Source organism: Akebia trifoliata, unplaced genomic scaffold (genome assembly GCF_017979445.1).
Source record: "Akebia trifoliata isolate Shusen 1 unplaced genomic scaffold, ASM1797944v1 Contig00924, whole genome shotgun sequence".
Lineage (NCBI taxonomy): Eukaryota > Viridiplantae > Streptophyta > Magnoliopsida > Ranunculales > Lardizabalaceae > Akebia > Akebia trifoliata.
The window spans coordinates 16,893-26,682 of NW_028237340.1; the positions used below are offsets into that span (position 1 = coordinate 16,893).

Below are 9,790 nucleotides of genomic sequence, written 5' to 3' on the forward strand. Positions count from 1 at the left end.
CATAATAAAAAAATTACATTTTTCAAACTTCACCGAATTTTGTCCCTTAGATTTGAGGTGACAAGTGATAAAGAGCTTATGAGCAAAAAGTTGGTAAGGAAAGAGAAAATGAAATTCACAATTTACTCAATATTTGAATAAAGGTAAAGACCTATTTTGCTATTGACATGACCAATCGACTACGTCAAACTAGAAATTTCAATTCGCACATTTAAAGCAGGAAAATTACAGTATATCACTTGCACGCTAACTTTAATTAACGTGACGCTTGGCATTAATCTTCACCACTAATTAGAGTGACGATGTGATAAACGTGGAGTTCCTGCTATATTGGACCTCAACCTTAGCAGGTTCTATGGTCATTCTTTCTATTTCCACTGGGAATCTTTCCATCGTGGGCCCCTCCAAAGTAATAGGAACCACAACTCCATCATCTCCTCTCCTATTTCTTGCTGGTACGTAGAACGTTACCATCCCTTGACTACTGGATTTGGATGCTCACCATATACGGACTTCCCCACCCAAACAAAATCCACGTCACCAAACCCCACAAGTGTCAAATCAGATATCATAAAGGTTTGTATAGTCACAAAGTGGGGCCTACCCTTGATCACCATCAGATCTGCCATTGATTGCATGTAATCTTCTTCATTGGCTCTACTCTTTGCTTTCTTCACCAAATCCAACGCGTAACCAAATGAATCCCCACAAAGCTTCCCTGCTTTGGTCAACGTTGCTAGATATACGAACGCGTTACCATAGAATCCAGAAGCGTTCACAATGCAGTAGAGACGGACTTCTTCGTTTGGATCGAACTCAAGTGCTATGGTGCGTTATCGCCATAGGTGTGCGGTGATTAGATCGAACGTTGAACACGTGCAGAGATGAGGTGGCAAGTGCTTTCGTAGAACTGATAGTTCTTGTGGGCCAAAGAAGATAGATTGGTGAACCATCTCATTAACAAGTGTGCTCTTGGTGCTGGGTTGGAGCACCTGATCATTGTACTCGTGATGCACGTATGTCACATGTGGTGGGTCATGTGCGTTGAGGAGTTCTCTTTGCCATACGGGTAGAACTGATGGGGTGGTTGCTCCATGGGCCATTTCAGTTAATGCGGTCAAGAATTGGACCAAACCCGAACCATCGCATATGTTGTGGTTTAGGCGAAGAGCAAAAATGAATCCACCACACAACAGACGGGTCACCTGCATACGTTTCCTACTTTTTTTTTTTTTCGAATCATTTATAGTTTATACTAATCAAAGTAAAAGATGTAGTTTTTGATTATTTATTTATTTATTATTATTATCTTTTTTAGGGGTTAGTATTGGCCTAATTACCATGAATCGCTATGAACCAAACTAGTTGGCGGTATGGTTTGGATGGGTTCATAAAATCAAGTGGACCACGAACCCATTGTATTTTGATTGGGCTCAACTAACCAAAGCATGTCGGTTTGGCGAATCAAAGCATGTAGATTTGGAATCATTTTTTAATTGATAACAATTTATTATAGATATTTTTTCATTTGTTATATCTAAAAATTAAATTATTATAATAATTTATATCTATCGAACTTATAATTTTTTAACATTACAATGATACTTATAACTTGTATTGAATTCTATATATACATTAGCAACCAACCTAATGAACCGATCTAGGAACCAAAGAAAACCAAGAAACAAATTATCTCTACCTACTCTTACAATCCGAATTCAATCTAGAGTGGCAAACCACAAACCTGAATTCGATCCGAGTTCATTGAATTTTGAGTAATGATTTTTTGACTCACTCACATGACATACTCAAAATACTCTCCTTATGTGGCATGTGCTTTTTTGCCTTGGGATACACAACTAAACATATTTATGGGGATGTGCATATGTGTATCTCGAGGCAAAAGATCTACAATTCTAGCACATGCCACATTAGGAGAGTATTTTGAGTATATCACGTGGGGGAGTGATCGGTTGTAGATCTTGCTATAGAGATGCAGAGATTAAGATTAAGAAATAGACTTTGGGCAAGTCGAATTCGTTCCACAGGGACAATGAGAATTCAAGGATTCATTCGGATAAAAATGCCAAAACAGAATTTAGAAACAAAAACAGATTAGTTTTAAAAACAAAGCAAAGTTGTAGTAGAAACTAAATTGCAATTTAAACAGAAAATAAAGATTAAAATTCTAAGAGAGAGGGATTAGAGAGGTCAAGTAAACCTTTGCAAGTAATCCATAGTGTAGATAAATTCTGAAATTAACTCAATCCATGGAGCAAGTCATTGCTCATGGATCGGAAGATGGATCAATTAAATTTTTGAAAGAAATTAGAAGCTATTCATGAAAATCCTAATATGATGGAGATTGCCCAATTTATATTCTGATTATTCACATAGCATAGCCATTCTTGAACTTATCTAAGTAATGGCTATCTAAGTTGGATCAAAATTATAAGTTGGATTACCTTAATCATAATAGAATTTTCGGAATTAAAACATGTAAGCAAGCAAGAATTTAAATCTACACTAGAGGGATTAATTTGCTATGGCTTCCTTAACTTCTCTAATGAGAATTTAGCCAATCATTGCAAGCATTGTAATTGCAGAAAAACAATAAAAGAGAAAAGAGAGAATAGGTGAAGAAGATGAAGATGATGATCGATCCGAATTCTTCTTTTATAGCTCTCCCAACAATTTACAAAGAAAAAGAATTGAACACTCTTGATGTTCTCACTACACTCAAGAGAACTCTCAATAGAAAATTACAGCAAATTAAAGAGAGGAACAATAAAAAATTGGAGAAGAAGAGAGCAAGGAGAGACCCTTCTCTAAAATCAACCCTCAAATTTATAATGTTCGTATTCGGGCAATCGGGTTAACTTTTCGGATGATTCGCTTCAAACTACCCATTCAGTTACAACCACCGAAGCTTCTAGAAGCTTCTGTGAAAATCTCGAGGGCCAATTCCTCGAAATGACCGCGACGCGGTTATGGCTAGCCGCGGCGCGGTGAAGTGGCGCCCAAATCCTTCGAGGTTTTTCTGGATGCTTCCTTTCGGCTCGTGTATTGTAACCGTAATTGTTTCACGATTTGTTGGCTTCCACGTGCGCTACAATTAACATTAATATATCATTAGCTTTATTAATTTTGATAAATAAAATAATTTTATAATTATTTAAAGGAACTAACATTTATGTAATGGTAATCTTAGTGCAATGTGGTCCAAAATTGAATAATTGGGACCTTATCACGTGCGGGAGTCAGATTATTAGGATTCTTGAATTATATGTAACTATATTTATAATATAATTATAGACATACACCTCTAGTTTTGATCAATATTTGAGATAGAGTGATTGTTTGCTCACTGTGCTCACAGACCAGCACCATTTCGGCATGTGGTGCTGATAACGTAAGTAATAAGAAGGAAATTTATCACTCTTGCCCACACAATCACTGCCCAGAAATCTTTATTAGATTTCAAATCTTAAAAAGTATTGTGAGAACCACACAAATTATCATATTGGGAATCAAACACCACAACCTTCTAGATTTCACGAAGAACTTCATGGTTAAAAAATATAAAAAATTTAAGCTTGATCAATGGTGTTGAAAATGGACGGTTAATGAGCACCCAAATTTAAAATTAAAATGCGACGGTGAAAAATAACCTTTTTTTTTACATTAATAGAATTTCATCTTTTACAACACTTTTATATTGGATCATATTTTTGAATGTGACGAGATGATCTTATTAGGAAATTTTGAAATTTTACCATGGGCAGGAGAGCGAAAAAATCTCTTATTATTGCTTATGTCATCAGCGCCAAAATGGTGTTGGTCAGTGAGCAAATTTGCTCAAAGCATTGTGAGCAAACAATCACTCAATTGAGATACCATTTGTCACTATCATTGCTTAAGGACAGACCAAAAAATGATCTAAATTTACTCATCTTCTACCTCTTCTGAAAAAGATATTGTTTTTCTCATTTTTCTTAAAACTACTTAGATACCATTTGTGACTCCCTTTTCTTAAGGACAAACAGAAAAATGATCTAAGTTAACTGATCATTTTCAACCTCTTGTAAGAAAGATATTGTTTTTCTCTAAAAATCCACCTTTCGCAATTAGTTTGTAAAACTTTGTACACTCCTCTTCAACCTCAACATTCAATCTTCAAACCTCAACAATAAGAGAGGATTTTGAGGAAATTGAAGATGACAGATTTTTTAAAAGAAGATTGCAATCCACGACAAGCTTCCGGCCTGGCCATTCCCCAAGTCTACCTGAGAATGGGTAGTAAAAAAAACAAGTGCTTTAGCAATAGCGCCTTTAATTACCTCAACAGGGTCTCTCCCTCCCATTGACACATTGTTTCAAAAAAATTGTATAATAGGAATTTGAAACCAAAAAAACTCTTGGTCATCAATATCCGAAAGGTGCTTGAACTCATGGGGTGTGGGCTTAGCGGGTTTAATTAATTCGGGCTCACGCCTTCTTACCTTGAACATTAGAGGAGAAGTTGAGGTTTCCATTCTGAAAAATGGGAGAACAAAGAGGGATAAATGTATTGTTTGTAGTGAATTTGTGTTGGTAGACTTGGAGGTTTAGACAGTTTTCCTCATATCTCAATTTGGGGACCAAACATGCCAAGTAAAGTCTTTTTCTTCACATGGACGACGACCTTAGGAAGAATTCAAACGGTGGACTTTTTGATGCGGTGTGGATGGTGCGGGGCGAGTTGTTGTGTGTTATTTATGGACAATGGAAAATCATCAGACCACCTTCTTCTTCATTGCAGGTTCACTCACATATTTGGACTCATTTTTTAAAGTTATATGGGGTACTAACCTGCTTACCTAAAATAGTGAGGGACCTCTTTAATTCTTGGTTGGCAATTGGGTATTCTTTTGGTGGTGCAAAAAGGAGGTTGTGGAGTATCACACCATTCGCAATCTGTTGGGGGGTGTGGTTTGAAAGAAATAGGCGTATCTTTGAAGGGAAACAAAAAGATTGCTCAGATATGATTATTTCCACTTTGGAGTTTATTTTTTGTTGGTCCAAAGTCTATTTAAGTTGGGTACAGGACGCTATATTTTGAACTCGATATATGGTACCAACTAGGGCAAGCAATGATCTGAAATATATTCGTTGTCCAAACTAATCGGTCCGTAAAAACATGAAAAATTGAATTTTCAAATCGGATTCAGATTTAAATCTTAGATCCAAAATAATTTCGAATCGGATTTGGATGTACCTCAATCTGATTTAAAAAAAATATGATCTGAACATATTTCAATATGTTTTTTTTTTTTAAATTCCTAATTTCATATAAATATATATAGATAAAATATTTATCTTTTTTATTTCCCTCTATATTTGTAGTAAGAAAGTAAATTTTTAAAAATTTTATATGATTTTATATTTTTAAAATTTTTTGAAAATTAATAATTTGAAAAATAAAGTATGTGTTCGTATCGGACCGGATCAGTTTCAAATTTAGGATGAAATGAAATGGATTGGATTCAATTCACAAATTGATTAATTCGTTCGAATCAGGTACATCTTTAAAATATTTCGGATCAGTATTGGAGTGGCACTAATCTAGTACTAAACCAATCCATTGCTAGCCCTAGTATCAATAGCCACTATTGAATATGTTAATATAGTTGTGATAATTTGACTCTCCCACGTGGCATACTCAACATACTACTTTCCTGACATGGCATGTGCTAGAACCATAGATTTCATGCCTCGTGATACCTATCTACACATCCCGATAAATATATATAGTTGTGTATCCCATGGGAAACGATCTATGGTCTAGCATATGTATAGTCTCCTCTGATGGTGGATCAATTTCCTTAGCTAGATTTATACAATTAGCTAGTTCATTGGGAATTTAAAACATTGATTGGCTCTTAGGAGTTATCTCATTTGAAAATTAATCATTCTTTCTTTCTTTTGAGGGCATAGTTAGTTGACCTAGTTGAATTTTGATCGATAACAAATTATCAGTCATTGATAGATAATCATCAAATTCCTCAAAAGAATGGAATTGATCGCTAAAGTTATTTTGAAAGAGTAGTAGATTTTTTGTGATTGAGATATCCTCATTTTCAAATTTATCAAATGTCCCGTATTCTAAAGATAACGCTAGGTGACTCAATTGAGTTCCTATGCTAACGAAGGCTTGACCATTGCCTAGTTGTTGTTGATGGAGCTGTTGTTGCTGGACAAAGTGTTGTTGTTGATTTGACAACTTAGTCATCAAGGACTCTGATGAAGAAGATGGAAGAGAGGACAAATATGAGCGAGTGGATGTTGGCTCAGGCTCTACAACTCTATAATTGAATAATTGTTGAGAAATTATGATTGGATCCATCATTGAGATATCGTGGATATAAAAATCCTTATGGATACAAAAGTGACTATCCTGAGTGAACTCATTCTAACAAGGTATGGTATTCGAGGGAAGCCAATTATCTATGTGGTATAGTTGGTCAAACGAACTAGGTGTCAGCATCTAATAAGAGTTTTGAGAATTATGCGTATTGGCCTTCATAATACAGAGCATGGGTAGACTTAGACAATACTCAGGAGGATGACCATAATCATCACATAGGATGCACATGATCCATGATTATCTCCTAAACTCCATGATGATGTAAATCTACTTGGGATTCTATATTTATTTTAACATACATTACAGACTCACACAAAAAATAGGTAGATATTCACACAGTGATTTATGGGTTCTATAGACTAGACAACTCCTAACTGTTTCAAAGTGATAATTTAAGCCTCCAACCCAATTCTCTGAAATCGAAAGTAGTCAGTTTAATCTCTAGTTGAAAGATGATGTACAATGCTGAGCAAAGGCACTCTTAAGTCACCTCTCATTTAGAATAAACGTTATTTATCCCCTTAGTACAACGAGATAGAGTGAGACAGGATCTCGCTTAAGCACTGATTTCGACCAAGAAGTGCAATTGGTGCAACTTAGATTAACTTTGCTTAATGAGCTCGGTAGGGTCTAGAGTCAAGTCTAACCGATTTTAATTAAACTTTTAACTGTGAATTTAATTTTCTAAAAAGACAAGATATCAGTGATAAAATCTGCTTTTTATTTTATAGTGTCATCTTCGTAACGTTACCCTTATTACTATGTGCAAAACAAGGTGTACAGTTTAATCATCCAAAATCAATGCAGAAACCTACTGACGAGTGTTACGTGAGTGATTCGAATATTACCTCTCGTTTTAGATAGGGGATGAACAATCTGAGTCGACTCAGGCCACCGACAATAATTTCGGTGTATGAACCTAAGGGGTCGAGATAGTTTCGTCCCACTATCGTCCTTCCCTAGAACTATTACAATCCGAGCCTTCTTAGATCAAATTAAACATTATTACAACTTCAAGTTCCTAATACAAATTTTTTTTTAATAAAAATAAAATGAAAAGAAAATTGACAAGTTACTGTCTTCTTGGCACATAAACCAAGTCAATGGATAACATTTCCACAAGTTGCCTTTCATCGATTCCTTCACTTGAAAATAACAAGATTATCCAAGTCAGAATGCTAATAAAAAATAAGTATTCCCATTACAATATTCATGATGTCAGAAGCTTGCTCCCAAAAATTCAGAGGTAAATGTTGCCACCCCATCGCTGAGCACCAAAGGGCTACTGTTGAGCGGTAAAATTTTGACGAAAATGAAAAATTCTTTTTGGAACAATTTTATGATATATCAAGGATTGTAATGAAAATATTTTGGTCTCTCGTTTGTTAGTTTAGCTTTTATGTCAAATTCTATGTCAAATCTCTCTTGGATTCTTTTCGAAATGAAAATGAATCGAATCGCTGTCCTCGACAATGATGCCAATTTTTCGTATGCGATTACAGATATAAAGTGAACAAATAATAATAAACTTTGGCAAGAAAAGTTCGATCCATAGGGACAACGATCGATTCAAAACTTCTTTCAATTCAAAACCAAAACAGATTTTAAAAACAAAATTAAAAACAAAGTATAGAGAAATTGCAACTAAGAAATAAAATGAATTTAAAGCAAGAATTAAAATTAAAACAATGTAATAATTAGAAAGATCAATCAACTTTTGCAAGTTATCTTAAAATTCAGAGCAATTCTAATTCGGTCTCAATCCATGCAACGAAACTCTTATTCGTGGATCAGAGGATAAGTCGGTTATTTCTTTTAGTTAAATCCAAAATATGTGTGAATCCTAAAACAAGGTGGGATTATCAGATTTCTATGTCAAGTTTATCACTGAGTATGATTAAGCTTGATCTTATCTAAGCATAAATCATCAAAATGAGAACAATCAATACAAATCAGATAATCTCATACGTAATAGTCTTCACACAAGTATAATTAAAATATGTGTAATAGAATTGTTTAAATAAGATTAAGATAGACTTGCTCCAACATCATTGACCTCTCTATAGATAGTCTAGCTGATCATCGTGGGGAATTACTAGAAACAGAGTAAAATAGAGAAAGTATGGTGGAGAAGAGAATGAGAAAATTCTTTACTCCACTTTGATTCTAACTTAAAAGTAAACTAAGAACTAGACTATGGTTACAAGAAGAAATAAATAAGGAAAGAGAAAAGAGGGTTTTTTTAACTCTTACTCTAAAAGAACTCTCTTTCACAAAATAAAAAATATAGAGCAAAATTAGGAAGAAGGGAGAGGAGCCCTTTTCTTTGAGACAACCCTTCAATTATAGAATTTCTTTCGAGTTTCGAGTCAAATTTTCTCTAGTTGATGCGAGATAGATCCATCATTATAATGGCCAAAGTGTCTAGAAGTTTTAGTACGAATCTCGAGGCTCGAAACACTACAAAGTCACCGCGGAGCGGTGACGTGATGGATTTTTATTCCGAGATTTGGGTGGAAGATTCATCTTAGCTTGAGCATTGTGATGAAAATTATTTTCATTTTTATTTGTCTTCGAAATTAGCTTTTTTACTTGCAATCAATAGAAATTCTCTTAACTTTCAATAACTTGGTAATTTTATATAATTTGTTTTTTTTTAGGAAGAATGGCAATTAAGTGTCGATAATCCTTGGGTAATTACGATCTCAAAAAATAACTTTATGGGACCTTATCAGTACACAATGGTTGCAAGTGTGCAACTTTCCCTCATAGCAACTTACAGTTGTTTCCTCTGTACCATTGAAGTTGTTCCCACTGACCCATTTGATGTGCTTGAACAGAATGCATATTCCTATATCCCTTCCATCTCGTTCTATCCTATGATCTAGAGATTTCCCCTGCCCATATGAGGATATGAGTCTAATAGACTTTTTGTTGAACACCTTATGCGTGGAACTGCAACTTTTCATTAGTGCTCCCTCTCCCTGTCAAAAAATCTCAAACCACTTGTGGAAGCCATATACATTTTATCGACCACGAAGGAAGGGTGGTGTCCTGATCACGAGCCTCTCCCTCCATTATACTCTTCAAATCTGGTGCATTATCATTATGAAGAACTCCATCAATATTGAGAAATTACCCCTGATTTCCATACACCTCAACATTCTAGTTTCCCAAAAACAACAACTAGAAGATCAACAATTTCTAGATCTTGATAGTTGGTTTCAATATTTGGTTCTTGGCAAAGAGATGGATTCGAGGATTGAAAGAGTTGCAATGGACACCATTAAAGCTGGATTGAAGCACCTCTCACCCCTTCCTTCGATCCAGACTTTCTCCCTATATGATGTAGATTTCATCTCCCCAACCCCATGATTTTCCTTT

General features: G+C 35.0%; 1 pseudogene; it reads right to left on the reverse strand.

Moving 5' to 3' along the window:
- Positions 1 to 291: 291 nt before the first annotated feature.
- Positions 292 to 9,484, reverse strand: LOC147380850 (benzyl alcohol O-benzoyltransferase-like; annotated as a pseudogene).
- Between the last annotated feature and the right edge of the window lie 306 nt (positions 9,485 to 9,790).